Here is a 15,670-nt window from a genome sequence, read left to right as displayed (position 1 = left end):
TAATGTTATTGGTCAAGGAATACCTATCAAAATATTAAATATCTTTTGTATCATCTGAACATAGACTTTTCAAGACAGATGTGGGTAATTTTCCTTTTAAATGTGGGATTAATGTGTTAATGTGCCTTTGCTTTATCTATGAAATTTTTTAAACTTGCTTTTTTGATTTATAATTTATATACTATACAATCCACTAATTTAAAAGTGTGCAATTCAGTGTTTTTCAGTAAATTTAAGGAGAAGTTCAGTATTACCACAATATAACTTTAGAACATTTTCATCTAACAAAAAGAAGCTACATATTCATTAACATACTCCCCGGAGAAGGCAATGGCACCACACTCCAGTACTCTTGCCTGGAAAATCCCATGGATGGAGAAGCCTGGTGGGGCTGCAGTCCATGGGGTATCGAAGAGTCGGACATGACTGAGCGACTTCACTTTCACTTTTCACTTTCATGCATTGGAGAAGGAAATGGCAACCCACTCCAGTATTCTTGCCTGGAGAATCCCAGGGACGGGGAGGCTGGTGGGCTGCCGTCTCTGGGGTCTCACAGAGTAGGACACGACTGAAGAGACTTAGCAGCAGCAGCAGCAGCTATTACTTCACAAGTCTCTTCTCCCTGTAACTCTAAGGAACTGCTAACTGCTCAGTGTCTTTATAAATTTACCTATTCTGGACATTTCTTAAAAATGAAATCATACAATGTGTGGTCTTTTGTTACTGGCTTCTTTCATTTGGTATAATATTTTCAAAGATTATCCATGTTGTAACATACTTCATTCCTTTATATGACTGAATAATATGTCACTGTATGGATATATTACATTTTGTTTGCTCATTCATCAGTTGATGGACATTTAGACTGTTGCCACATTTTGGCTATTCTAAGTGGGATTACATTTGAGTACAAGTTTTTGTATGGACATATGTTTCATTTCTCTGTGTATGAACATAGGAGTGGACTTGCTGGCTCATATGGTAACTCTCTATAACCTTTTGGGAACTGCCAAACTATTTTGCAAAACACTTGAAGAATTTCACATTCTTATCTGTGATGTATGTTTTTTCCAATTTCTCTATACCCTTTTCTCTATACCCTTAGCAGCACTTGTTATTATCTTTTTTAAAAAATAACCATCCCCCCCCCAAAAAAAATAACCATCCCAGTTGATGTGACGTAGCATATCATTGTGATTTTGGCTTGCATTTACCTAATGTTGAGTATCTTTCATGTTCTAATTGACAATTTTTATACCTATTCTGGTAAAATGTTTATTCAGATTCTTTGCTTATTTTTTAATTGGTTTGTTTGACTTTTTAATGTAGAGTTGTAAGAGTTCTTTCTATATTTTGTATACAAGTCCTGTATCAGATCTATGATTTGTAAATATTTTCTCCCATTCTGTAGGTTACCTTTTCACTTTCTTGATGGTGTACTTTGAAACAAAGATTTTGTATTTTGATGTAATTCAATTTATCATTTTTTTCTTTTGTTATTTATTTTATCTGTTGGTGTTATATTTGAAAAATCATTGCCAAACTCAGGGTTACAAAAATTTATGCTTTCTTCTAATAGCGTTATGATCTTTAGTTCTTACATTTATTTATATGATTCAGTTTGAATTAATTTTTATATGATTTTGAAGTATGAATCTAATTCCATTCTTTTGAATATGGATATCCAATTTTCCCAGGACCAGTTGTTGGAAAAATGATTATATTCCAATGTGTTCATCATTCCAATCAATCTGATGCTAACTATTTAGAGTTAGCACCAGTCACAAGCTAATGGGTAAGGTCCCCAGATAGACTACCCTTACTTCAGAAGACAGCTACAAGTGGGGTCCCCAGGCAAGGAAGACTTTTCCCAGGGTGAATTGGATATAGACTTAGGAATTCCCATGACACTTCTTCAGGCTCAGTAATGCACTAGAATGATTCATAGAATCCATGAATGTGCTTACTTATGATGACTTTTATTGTAAGGGATTCAGATGAACAGAAGAGGTAGAGGACACGTCTAAAAGGGTTTTGGTGAAGAGTCTCTGTCTTGTGGAGGCAGGGTGTGCCATCCTCCTTGAACATCATTCTGTTCACAGGAAGGAAATTCTGGGATTGTTGTTTGGAGCTTTTATTGACATAATTATAGATGTGTTCTGGCTTAGTCATTGGTCATGTCAGTACACTCAGTCTCCAGCCTCTTGGTCTCCTCCCCCTAGAAGTCAGTGTAGGGGAGAAGGTCAGGGGTTGGGGGTGGGAGGTGTCTCAGTGTTCCAGCCCTCGAATCACTTGCCTGCTTTTTCTGATATCCTACCCCAGCCTGAAGCGGTCTGGGAATCCTCTTAAGGGTCATGTCACTAGCATAACGAAGTCATACCTATCACTCAGAGAATTCCAAGGGTTTTCAAAGCTGCCTGTCAAGAACCAGGAACAAAGACTAGATTTATTTTTTTTTTGTCATACTGTAACTGTTCCCTACCTCTCCCCCCGCCCCCCACTGAATTGTCTGGGCAAGTGTGTCAAAATTGATTGACCATAAATGTCAAGGTTTGTTCCTATACTCTCAATTTTATGTCGTTTATCTGTATTTGTGTCCTTATACCAGTACCACACTGTCTTGATTACTGTAGCTTTGGCTTTAGTTTGGAAGTTGTGAAGGATGTATTCCCCAACTTTTTTTCTCTCATAGGATTGTTTTAGGTGTACTGGATCTCTTGCATTCCGTATGAATTTTAAGGACAGTCTGTCAGTTTTTACCAAAAAGCCCAGCTAAAATTTTGATAGAGATTGTGTTAGACACACTGATCAGTTTGTGGAGTACTTCATGCTAAGAATATTAACTTCTCTGATGCATGAATGTGGGGTGCCTTTTCATCTTTCTTAGATATTCTTTCATTTCTTTCAGTAGTGTTTTAATTTTTAATATGCAAATCCTCCACTTATTAAATTTATACTTAAGCATCTTATTTTTTCGTGTTGTAAGGGAAATGCTTTCTTAATTTTATTTTTGGAGTGTTTATTACTAGTACATACAAATCCAATTGACTTTTATGTATTGATCAAGTATCCTGCAACCTTACATTAGTTTTAATAGTGTTCATTACTTTTAATCATCTTTTAAAAATAAAATGTCAATACTTAGGATTTTCTAGATAAAAATAACATTGACTACAAATAGAGATAATTTACTTTTTCCTTTTCAATCTGGATGCGATTTATACCTGAACGTAGCCTCCCTTTTAATCTTGAATAGAAGTGATATGAGTGGGTACTATTGTCTTATTTCTGATAGCAGGGGGAAATCAGTCAGTCTTTTACTACTAAGTATGATAGTTGTGAGGTTTTCATAGTTGCTCCGTATTAGGTTGAGGAGTGAAAGTGAAAGTCATTTAGCTATGTCCGATTCTTTGCGACCTCATGGACTGTAGCCTGCCACTCTCTTCTCTCCATGGAATTCTCCAGGCAAGAATGCTGGAGTGTATAGCCAGCCCCTTCTCCAAGGGATCTCCCCAACCCAGGGGTCAAACCCAGGTCTCCTGCATTGCAGGCAGATTCCTTACCATCTGAGCCACCAGGGAAGCTTTTTGAATGTTTATTTCATGAAAGGGTATTGGTATTTTTCAAATGCTTTTCGGCATCTATAGAAGTGATCATATGGTTTTATCTTTTATTAATATAGTATTAAATGTGTTATATTATTTGATATTTAGATGCAAAATCAACTTTGCATTGTTAGGATAAATCTGGTCTAGAAAAAAGTTTTACAGTGAAATTACTTAATATTTCTTCCAAAGTTATGTAGTAGAAATCTTCTTTAATTCCCTTTGTAAAATTTATTTTTTTTCACCTGAGTATTTTTGAAATTATTTTGATTTGTCACTAAGTACATTTCTTTCTTTTTTCTTTTTCTCAGCATTGCAAGAAGTAGATAATATCAAGGACATCAGGAGTGGGAGAGATTGGAGACTCAGCAGGTCAGGATATTACATTATCATTTGCTGATCATTCTTTTCATTAATTTTGGAATTTTTGATCTCTTGCCACTTGTTTATTTCTTATCTGTGATTATTTGGTGTGGTCTTCAGTGTTGCAGCTACCTACTGGAGCCTTTGTATAATAGGTCCAGCACTTGGGCCTTCTCTTTTTAAAATTTGAAGGTAAAAAGTAGTTTGAAGAGATTTTCAGGAACAAAGGAAATTTTCTTACCTAATAAGATTCAGAGTTACCCTGATTTCTGTTATCTATCTAATGTGAATATTATTTGAATAGTTTTGAAATGAAGACTTTTCCATGACTTTTTCAGAATCAAAACCTTAAAACATATAAAATGTCATTACTTATGTAATTGTAATGGGAGAACACTTGGGTCATGAAAGTCAAGTTTCCTTTCTTTTCTGTTGTATTCTCTCGGTGCAAGGACACCTCTAAGAACTCACAATATTCTTAGAGTCTGTTTACTAATGCTAATTTTAACTACTGAATGTTGGCTGCCATATATAAAGTGAAGGTTAATTAAATAATTTATCTGTAGATAGAACAATCTCAATAGTCAAAGGGTCTACTGTGGGCTTTTGTCATCTAATATGGAAAGTTTAGGGTAAGTCACACTCCTCAGTAAGCTGGGCACAGCCATGTTGGTCTCTGCAGTCCCCATGGTCCTGAGAGTCACCATGAATGACTGACGACCTGTGATGACTGATTTCTTGCTTCAGGGAATCCTCCCTGTGTTGTCTTAATCAGTGGTGATAAGTCTTGCTACTATGGCTTAGTTATTTATAGAAGCTTGGTGGTCCTCTCTTATAAGCCCTCCAGTGTTACCACTTCCACAAGTCTCCTGGAGTTTGACTTAGTGTCTCGACACCCAGGTCTCCTGGAGAGCAGCTACCAGTATTTTTTTTCATGTTTCATCACCCAGATAAATGAGTTTGTTCTTCAGTCTGATCACATCTCTTCAAGTGAAATGGTTTATTCAGAATGGAGCTCAACTTAAAGTTCTTCTGCTTGGATGCTTCAGAGATTTAGTCATTTTCTAGCATTAAGAACTAGACAGATTTTTATTATGTATCTTGTGAGAATACCACCCTCCAGCTTAAAGGAAAGATAATTGCAAGTGCATCTTGATGCATCGTATATACTCAGATCTCTGCTCTTAGCTAAATTAGGTAAGAGTCCTTCAAAAAGCTGTGTTTACAATGATATGCCCAAGAAATTGGGTTTATAAGTATGTCTGCAGTGATTCTTAAAGAGTTGAGAAGCACTTTTGGGTGATACTTTCATAAGGAGTTTTCTGGTAGTTAACATCTCTTGACTTTCAATCTGTAACTATCATTGGACTAAACATTAGAAAGAAGCATACTGAAACCCAACGGTGGTGAATTTTCTTGGACACTGGCTGTTATGTATATATTGACCTTAAGTTGAACACAGTTGTTGTTTGAGTTTTGCATGTTTAGAAGCAAAATCAAGAAGGAAGAGACAAATACCTCATAGATTCCTGATAGTCTTGAAGGATAGAGAGAGCCTCAGTCTAATTCACCTGTTTTACAAACCTACATTGCCTCCCACTGTCACAGGAAATATTAGTAGCAGAGATAAATCTGTGTTTCTTGACATGATGCAAATATAGTGCATTGTGTGCTTTACAGCTGTGGAACTCAAACAGTTCTGCCCCCAACATTGTACATGCAGATAAGAAACTATCATCGTCCTATGTCATCTTCACCAGTATGTATTTTGATAAGGAATGCCACTGATACTTGTACTTCACTTTGCACTGATATTCAAAGAACTCAAGAACATTAAGTTTTTTTTTTTTTTTTTTTTTACTGTTGTGTCTCTGGAGAAGTTTCCTATTTAGTTGGATGAAATGAAAAGATGATCATTCATTCATTCATTCATACAACAGAAGTTCCTTCCTTCCTGGAGCTTTCATTCTAGTGAAGGAACACCTAAAATGAAAAATTTAATGTATATGTTAATAGGGATACATACTAAGGAAAAAATAAAGCAGAATAAATACAGAATGATGGGAGACTGTATCCAGTACCATGTCTAGGGAAAGCCTTTCTGCTAAGGAGAGAGTGGAGCACAGACCTGAGTGCAGCATGAGAGGGGGAAGTGTTTAGAGATATGAGTGAAGATATATAGTCATTGGGAAGAGCGAGTATAAGGAGCATGCTTGCTATGTTGAAAGATTGTCAAGAAAGGTATTTGTAGAGTCAGAGGAGAGTAAAGAGTGGACAAGTACAGTCAGAGTAGAGTGAAGAGTGGACAAGTAAGAGATGAAAAAGCATGATGTGATGTTCATTATACACGGTCTGGTATACCGCAGCAGGATCTTGACTATTATTCTGAGTGACGTGGGGATCATTAAGGGGACTTTAGCCAATAAAAGGGCATGATGTGGCTTGCATGGTTTAAGGATCACTTGGACTTACAGGTTGGGTAAAACATTAAAAATTTTTTCCTTTATCAGATCAGATCAGTTGCTCAGTCGTGTCTGACTCTTTGTATGAATATAAATTATGAATGAAAATAAACTTTAACAACGAGTAGGGCAACATTATCTGATTATGATTTTGACTGATGACTGTGTTCAAGGAGTTCATGTTAAATAGTATAGCTATCACTTTTTGTTTTTGTGTCCTTAATTTGTAAAATTCCTTTGATTTATAATCATATTCTTGGGTTTTGTAGAATAACTTAATGTTTCATAATAGGTGTATTAATGACAAGGATATATAATAGAAGTTTCTGTATCTTCTAAAGAAGTTTGTGTAACTTTGGTTAGTTGCTTTGCATAGTTGAAATTCCATTTGTTTGTTGTTTTTAATTTAAACTGAAATTAGGTTGTGTAAGTCCATAAAAGTCATGAATTTTTATCTTCCAGTTGTAAGGGAGAATTTTTGTTGTTGTTGGCAAAGTAATATCTCTGCTTTTTTTTTTAATTTTTGAAAATTATGTTATGGTTTATTGTAATGATCACATGACCCATGAGGCTATTTGTAAGAAGAAAATGTGGAATAGTTAAAAAAATTAAAACTGTCATAGGACATATAGGGCATGAATTCTGGAATCAGCTTTGAAACTTACCAGCCAGATGACTTAGGGTCTTTAACCTGTGTTTGCCTGCTAAGTGACCAGCACTGCTTCTCCCATAAGGAGAATTGTATTGCTACCATTATCTCTGCAGTTCCATTACATTTGTTGAACCAGTATGCATGGTGTGTAAATCAAATTTGGTTGAATTAGGAATCATGTTAGATGTGACCATTTTTAATATAAAAGAAAAATAAGGATGCTTATAAATAACAGAGGAAATTGTTCATATTTATTTTCAGAAAAAATCAAAAAAGATATGTTGACATTTGGAAGGCAAGGTTGTTTCTAAAATTCTCATTGCTGTCATGTCAAAGAATCAAAGTGAAAAGTGAAGTCGCTCAGTCATGTCCGACTCTTTGCGACTCCATGGATTGTAGCCCACCAGACTCCTCAGTCCATGGAATTTTCCAGGCAAGAGTACTGGAGTGGGTTGCCATTTCCTTCTCCAGGGGATCTTGCCAACCCAGGGATTGAACCCAGGTCTCCTGCACTGCAGGCAGATGCTTTACCATCTGAGCCACCAGGGAAGCCCCCAAAGAATCAAAATGATTATTTAAAAAGGAATTTAGGAAGTAGGGTTGCCTTCTCCTAGCTGTCTGACAGCAGCAGTTTCCAACTGCCCAATGACTGTTTACTAGAAATGTTTCAGAATTCTGAGAAAGAAAGTGAAGTTGTTCAGTTGTGTCCAACTCTTTGTGACCCCATGGACGGTAGCCTACCAGGGTCCTCTGTCCATGGGATTTTCCAGGCAAGCATACTGGAATTCTGACATAGAATTCTGAGTCAATGCATGAAAAAGTATTTTAAAACTATAAGTAGGAATATAAGCTTAGATTCTCATTATATAGCTATTAGAATATTCATGTAATACATTTTGTTTTTATAAATGAATATATAAAATCTATTTTCTTATAAATATATATATATATATATCCTTAAAGTTTTAACTTATTGTCTCCATTTTCTTTCTTCTTTTGCTCTTCAATCCTCTTCTACTTCTCTCATGCCAATCTTTGCTAAAGTCATCAGTAATTGCCTTTATACTAAATCCATGTGGTTATTATCAGTCATTATCTCATTTGGCCCTTGAGTTCATCCAACTGCTTGAATGACTTTCCACTCCACTTAAACTTTTTTTCTCATTTGCCTTTTGCTGAGTGAATCTTAGTTTCCAGTGTATCCCCAAAATATCTTTCCAAGTGTTTTGCTCATAGCACGTGCTAAGTGAATTTAGCTAGAAGATCCAAAACCAAATATTATAGTGTGAGACATAATGTCAAAAAGGCTACATAAGATCTGCAACCTGGCATTCTATAAGGGTTTATAGAAAAGATAAAGTTTCATAGACAAAACAGTATTTGAACTGAGTCTTTAAGGATATGTGTGATTTTCCTAGCAGAGATGTTAGATACTGGTAGGGGTTAGTTAGTTAGTATATATAAAGTATGTATACATTATACATTAATATACATTAGTATATATAGTATATTAGCATATATTAATATAATTATATATATATATATGTATATACACACATATATATTAAGGTCCTGTTGTCTTAAGTGTCTTTTTCAGCTTGGGTTGTTTGGATACAGCACAGAGTATATACAAAAGGGGGATGGTGACTGTAAAGATATGGTGGGCTCTTTACAACATAAAGAGACTTTACAATTCAAAGTCTGTAAAGAGGACTTGGACTCTCATGCTAGTGATTAGACTTAGTTCAACAGGACTTGGGGAGCCATTAATTTTTTTTTGTTTGTTTTTAAGGGAATGTGGGTGGTGATATAGTCTGTGCCTTGAATTAATTAACTAATATAGTGGCAGTGTGAGGTTGATTAAAAGGGGAGAAGCTGAAAGGGGATGGTGGGACATTATTGTGGTAGTTAAGCTAGAGATCCAGAAAGTCAGGACCAAGATGGTAAAACCTGGGGACAGATAGGAGCGGAAATCCTAAGATGGAATCAATAGGGCTAGATTTCCTGGTGCAATAAGGGATATATTTTAACCTTGAGTGACTGAAATAAAAGTTTTGCAATTCACTGGTACAGGAAATCCAGAAAAATTTTGTCTTTATTTATGTATTTTTATTGATGGGAAGTACATGAATTGTTTTGAGTCTGTACCTTTGAAATATCAGTGTTGATATGTTGAAGATACTGGAACCAGGCAGGGGGAGTTGAGGATGAAGCTCTATGAGATTAAACAATAGTAAAAGTTGCCTCCTTAGAAGAACAGTTTAGAATGAGGAAATAGCCTGAAAGACCAACAGTCTTGAATGCCATGTGGAATTTTGGAGAAGATCAAATGGAATGGTTTGGATGCAAAAAACTCTGATGTTTGACTTGTAGTTTGCTGCTTGACAAACTAGGTCGTTCTGAAGTAGGCTTTGGTTTATTTATTCATGTATTTTGGTTCTCTGCACAAGTCCTGCCTGCGTGGTCTGCAAATCATCAACACTATGTGCACAGTCAGTTGGCCCCTAGAATATAATCATTTCCGGATTATGGAACTTTTCTGATATATTGAAAATTGTTTAGGTGTTCCTTAATTTGTTGGTTCATTCATTCATATATTCTTCCTGAGTCCTAACCTGTGGCACATGTCAATCTTTTAATTATATTAAGTTTTCCTCTGTCCATTCTTGACTAGAATTTCCACTGGCTCAATTTAGCATATATTCTCCATAAGTTATAGGAAAAATGCTGATTGATTTAAATCTTGTCCATCTATAGAGTCACACCATCCAGATTTGGAGAAGGACATGGCAACCCACTCCAGTGTTCTTGCCTGGAGAATCCCAGGGACTGGGGAGCCTGGTGGGCTGCCGTCTATGGGGTCGCACAGAGTCGGACACGACTGAAGCTACTTAGCAGCATCCAGATTTCAGACGATGTCTGCTTTTCCTCAAGTTGGTTGGGGGAAGTGATGGACAACGTTACTTTTACATTTATCACAATAGGAAATACATTCATCGTGCTGATTCCCTTTGGATGCTTGTAGTGAAATACTTAACTCAGGAATGATTTAAATCATCCTCCTTAACAGTAGTTAAACACACTGATGGTACAGAGATCTGACAAACATAGCTATTATCATATGACTACCGAGAAGTTTTTGGACAGGCATGCCAGTTTGAAGAGGGGAGCTCGCTCCCTGAATGCTGAATGAGTGCTTGCCTGGGGTGTCCCCAGGAACAGGAGCTGACACAGGTGTTCAGCACAGTTGCTTACTGCTTCTCATCAAGTAGGATGGGGGGTTCTTAGCGCTGCTGGTTTGTGGCACTCAGCATATTTGGCAAGCAGTCAGTCCTGGCTGCGGATTTCCCTGGGGAAAATAAAAGCCACAGGGAAGTCATCAGTGTGACCTTCTGCTGGGTAGTTGGCACACTGCTGCTCCACAGGAAGGCTCTCAGTTGTCATTTTCTAAACGGGTAGATATCAGGTGCTGATGGAGGCTCTCCATTCAAGGTGGGAAGTGGTGAAGGAGAGAAAATATTGAACAGAAGCTTACCAAATAATTCCTAGTCATGAAGCTTAACACCAGCTGATCTGCTGATAAAAGGGATTGTTTTGTGTGTGGGGGAGGGAGTTTCTTTGGTTCTGCAAGCACAATTATAAGCTTTCCTATTTAAGTCTGACCCATCATATTGAAATGCTGTCACTAGTATCATTAGCAAGTAAAGTGTTGATAACATAGTCAAATGCACAGCAGAGTTCTGGCTCTTAAGTGTCTGGACTAACTCCCAATATTAGGAATAGGAGTCAAACTGCCATCACTTTTCCTGTGCTAACAGACGCCCTGCCATTAGCAGTCTGAAGGCAATTTTAATAAAATACATAGCCCTGCTGAGTTGGTCTCAAAAGATAAATAAGCGACGTAGAAAAGAAGCTTTTGTTTAAAAGTAATTATTTGAACTATGCATTACAGGTAATTTTCTTTTACCAGTAAGGCAAATGCTATCAGAATTTCAATAATGATTTGGTGGCCCTTATCTAAATAATGTGATATTGTTGTTTCAAAGACTTAAAGCGTCACTTTATTTTCACATATATACAAAATGAGGGCAAATTGGATCCAGGTATCAAGTGCATGTGTTTTACAGTTTATATTACATTTTTTTTTGGGTGAACAGTGTTGTATTCTTGGACAGATTTATGGAAATGTAACAAGCTGGTGATAGAGTTCTGGGAACTGCAGGCTTGACTTCCAAACACAGATTAGAACAGGAGGGCAAAGAACATCTTTTTATTTTTCCTTTTGCTGTCGGAAAGGGAATCACATTTCAGGTTTTTGTTCTTTTTTTTTTAAACTCTTTTAATAGGATACTTGTACATAAACCACAGTCGCAAGGGTGTAATAAATGTGTGCCTGTATCAGAGGGGCCAAAGCTTTGTTTGCCAAAAGGTAAAGAAGTCTCAGAACGCTTTTTAAGAGTCTATTCGGAAACCATTTAAACTACCTCCTTTCTTTCCCTTCTTAATAGTGACACGCTGGCCTGAAATCCATAATATAGAACTAGCTCTGGCCTTACAGAGGGCACAGCAAGAACTTACCTACATAAATGTGAAATGTAGAGCATCAGGAAGGTTCCTGTTTCTAAGTGCCAGTCAGGCAAAGGGCTTCCCAGGTGGCACTAGTGGTAAAGAACCCGCCTGCCAATGCAGGGGACTTAAGAGACAGACGTGGGCTCGATCCCTGGGTCAGAAAGATCCCCTGGAGGAGGGCATGACAACCCACTCCAGTATTCTTGCTTGGAGAACTCCATGGACAGAGGAGCCTGGCAGGCTATAGTCCATAGGTTCACAAAGAGCTGACGTAACTGAGCATGCATGCAGCCAGACGTATGTGCTTTAGACTGGGGCAGACCTCAATTCAAATCCCACTCAAATTCCAACTCTTTTCTTTTCATGATGTATCAGTTTTATCAAGTTATACGGCTTCTCTAAGTCTTTGTTTTCTCATCTATAAATTGGAAATAATAAAACCAACCTTGTCTGATTGTCACATGGACATAATGAGACAATACATGTAAAACCTTAAGGATGGTGTCTGGCACAGAGTGAGAACTTGGAAAAGGTTTGTTTTAATTTGTTTGTTTGTTTATTTTTATATTAATGAACTTCTAACACACTTTTATCAGGAAGGTTACATGTTAAATATTGTGCAAGGAGTTGGGATAAATAGGTTGATCAATATATAGTCTCCACTTCAAAATTTAAATCTAATGCAAGACAGAAATGTTAGCAGGTAATTCAAATACAGTGTGCCTGCCACTTGTTGCTGTATTCTTATTGGTCTTGTGCACATAAAGGGGGCAGGGCTTAATCTTGACTGTGGGAAAAAACTACTGTAAAATCTTTGTTTATTAAGCTTCTAAAGGGATGATGCTCTGCATTTCTACTCTGAGATGTTGTGGTCAAAGCCAACTATTTTTTTCCAAGAGTAATTTCCCAGCTCCTCCTTCTTTCTCTTCTTCTTCTTTTACATTTATGTAAACTTTCTCTTTGATTGTTAGTACCATAGTTAGATGATACCTGTAGTCAGAGAGAAGAGATAAGCATAAATCAATACTCAAATGCTGCTCAGCACCTCTGCTAAAATAATTTGGAGGAACAGTTAAAAACATAGACTTTATTCTCATACATTGCTGAATGGAATGAAAATTAGTACAAGTCTCATTGGAAAAGACTCTGATGCTGGGACGGATTGGGGACAACAGGAGAAGGGGACGACAGAGGATGAGATGGCTGGATGGCATCACTGACTTGATGGACGTGAGTCTCAGTGAACTCCAGGAGTTGGTGATGGACAAGGAAGCCTGCGTGCTGCGATTCATGGGGTCGCAAAGAGTCGGACACAACTGAGCGACTGACCTGATCTGATCTGATCTAGGACAGGAATTAGATGATGGCTAACAAACCTACATATATATACCGTTGTAACCCAGCAATCCCATTATTAGGAATTTATCTTGCAGGTATGTCTTTAACAATGTAGAATCACATGCCCAAAGTTAGTCATTGTGGCATTGTTTATAAATGTAAAATATTAAACGTTATCTAAATGTTCCTACATAGGAGAATAGTTGAATACATGATTACACTATGGCATCGCCTCATAATGAGGTACCATGTTGCTGTGAAAAGAATAAATGGATAGAGAGTAATTTTTAGCCTATACTACTAAGTGAGAAAAAAATACAGAAAAATAATATCTAGAATTAAAGGGGAATAAGAAAACATACTTATATCTGATAATTGGAGAAAATAGGAAACAAAAGTCAGAGACTCCTGAAATTGGCTGTTACTTATAGAGGTTGGGCTCAGTGAATGGGTATTGATAGAATGAAAATAAGGTAGAAATTGTGACAGAGGAGGGTGATACTTTATCTGAATATCCTTTTTTTTTAATATAGCTCTGAGTTTCACATACTCAAAAATAAGTAATTAAAATGAGCTTGGATATTCAAGGAGCCTCGCAAACCAAAAACCCAAAAAAGTAGCAAATTGTATTCATACAAATTACAAATGAAGAGGGAAGGGGGAAAAGAGTTCATTTGAATAACTTTGCCAAACAGAGTTTTGATTTTATAACTTAAGATTAAAAAAAATAACTATTGTAGTCTTATAGGAAAATTTATTTTTCACACAGTATAGATTAATGATTCTGTTTTTCAGAACCAGGGGTGAAAGTGAACATTTCTGAACCCTTGGTTATATCCTGGGCTTGTGGATAATAAGGGTTATTTTTCTCACCATAAAAGAAGGCTAAAGTGAACCCTGTGATGTTGAATTGGAATCTGAGTTATCAGTTGCTCATGGCGTGTGTTATAAAGAAGTAATTGTGTGTGTGTCTGTGTGTGTATCCATTTGTACATTTTCTATCTCTGTCTGTTGGAAGGATGTGAAAGCAATAATACCTCAATACTGATGAGTACTCCTAGTACCTAGATCTTGGTTTCTAAGCATCATTTTCCAGTAAAGGACACTGAGAACCCTTGTAGAAATGAATGATTTTAGGACAAGTACAGGAAAATTATATGATGAGAAACTGGAACATTTTGTGGTTCAAGAAAGTAGGGAATGACTTAAAAAGGATGGAAGCATGTGGAAAGGACATAGGAGTCAAATTGAAGTGGCTCACAATGGCCACATCTGGAACATTTGAGCAAGGAAATATGATAGTAATGGATTATACCCAGTATAGTCCATGATGCTATAAAAATGTTGGAAAAAATAATAAATGGGAGAGAAAGGAAAGCTCTTTTATAACAGTAGAATACCAATTAATAACTGTACAAGAAATGATGGAGATAGAAAATGACTATTTGGTAAATACCACATTAATAATTTTCCCAGGCAAGAGTCAGACTGGATGCTAAATCAGTGGTGAAAATCTGATGATAAATAGGATACTTACATAGTGTCCAAATATTAATGTATCTTCTCAGAATGATTGTTATTTACAAAGGGGACAGGAGCAACTTTAGAGTGGAATATCCTGCGAGACACCATCTAAAACAAGTGATCAAAGTATCCCCAGTAAGGAGACTAACCAGCATCATGTGCCACTCGTGTGATCACTGAGAAAGGTACAGCAAATCATTTTTGTTATTTTCTTACCCGAAATGCATAATATGAATTGTATCATGAGGAAATACCAGACAATTGTAAACCAACAGACATACTACAAAATAACTGAGCAGGTCTCTTTAAAAGTGTCAGGGTCATGCAAAACAAATAAAAACGGAAATTGTCCCAAATGAAAAGGGACTAAGAAGACAGGATAGCTAAATATCAGCTCATGGTCCAAGAAAAGGACATGAGTGAGACAATTGTTGAAATTTCAATAAGGTCTGTATATCAGCCAGTTGTTTTCTGTTAATTTCTTGCTTTTGCTCATTGTGCTGTGAATTTGATATTTGTATGCAAGGAGGACTTTTCTGGTGGCTCAGATGGTAAAGCGTCTGTCTACAATGCGGGAGACCTGGGTTCCATCCCTGGGTCGGGAAGATCCGCTGGAGAAGGAAATGGCACCCCACTCCAGTACTATTGCTTGGAAAATCCCATGGACAGAGGAGCCTGGTAGGCTACAGTCCATGGGGTCGCAAAGAGTCGGACACGACTGAGCGACTTCACTTTCACTTTCAATATGCAAGGAAGCTGGGAATTTTGTACTATTTTTGAAATTTTTTCTAAATGTGAAATTATTTCAAAATGAAATGTTAAATTGAAAAATAAAAATTAAAATATGTACCTTAAATAAGATGTATGTAGATATTATCCATTCTTCTTTATTATCATAAAAGAAAGAGTTTGCTTTGTAAGAGGATATCATCACTGGGCTCTGGGCTCATCATTCTGGGCTCTCAGAACAAAATGTCATCATAGAGTATCATGTATGTTGCACTGTGAATTTGGTCTTATTCTGTTAACTGACTCTGTCATACTCTGTGTAAACCTTGTGGGTACTTATTATGCCTTTGCATGTTATAGTCTATTTGCCAATAAAATAGGGATAATGATCTTAGCACTATGATTTCTAACTATTCACATCAATAGAG

The 15,670-nt window shown here is 36.7% G+C and overlaps 1 protein-coding gene across 7 annotated transcripts in view; it reads left to right on the top strand.

Moving 5' to 3' along the window:
* Positions 1 to 15,670, top strand: part of SOX5 (SRY-box transcription factor 5) — a 1,177,820-nt gene that overhangs the window by 400,167 nt on the left and 761,983 nt on the right. For all 7 annotated transcript variants that reach the window (XM_070371195.1, XM_070371198.1, XM_070371200.1 and 4 more), the window contains one exon: positions 3,917 to 3,977. The gene's annotated coding sequence lies outside the window, so the exon portion shown is untranslated. The remainder of the gene's footprint in view (positions 1 to 3,916; positions 3,978 to 15,670) is intronic.

The sequence above is a fragment of the Bos mutus genome, chromosome 5 (genome assembly GCF_027580195.1).
Source record: "Bos mutus isolate GX-2022 chromosome 5, NWIPB_WYAK_1.1, whole genome shotgun sequence".
Lineage (NCBI taxonomy): Eukaryota > Metazoa > Chordata > Mammalia > Artiodactyla > Bovidae > Bos > Bos mutus.
Note: the sequence above shows the minus strand (reverse complement) of the source record. Positions and strands in the feature narration are given on the sequence as shown.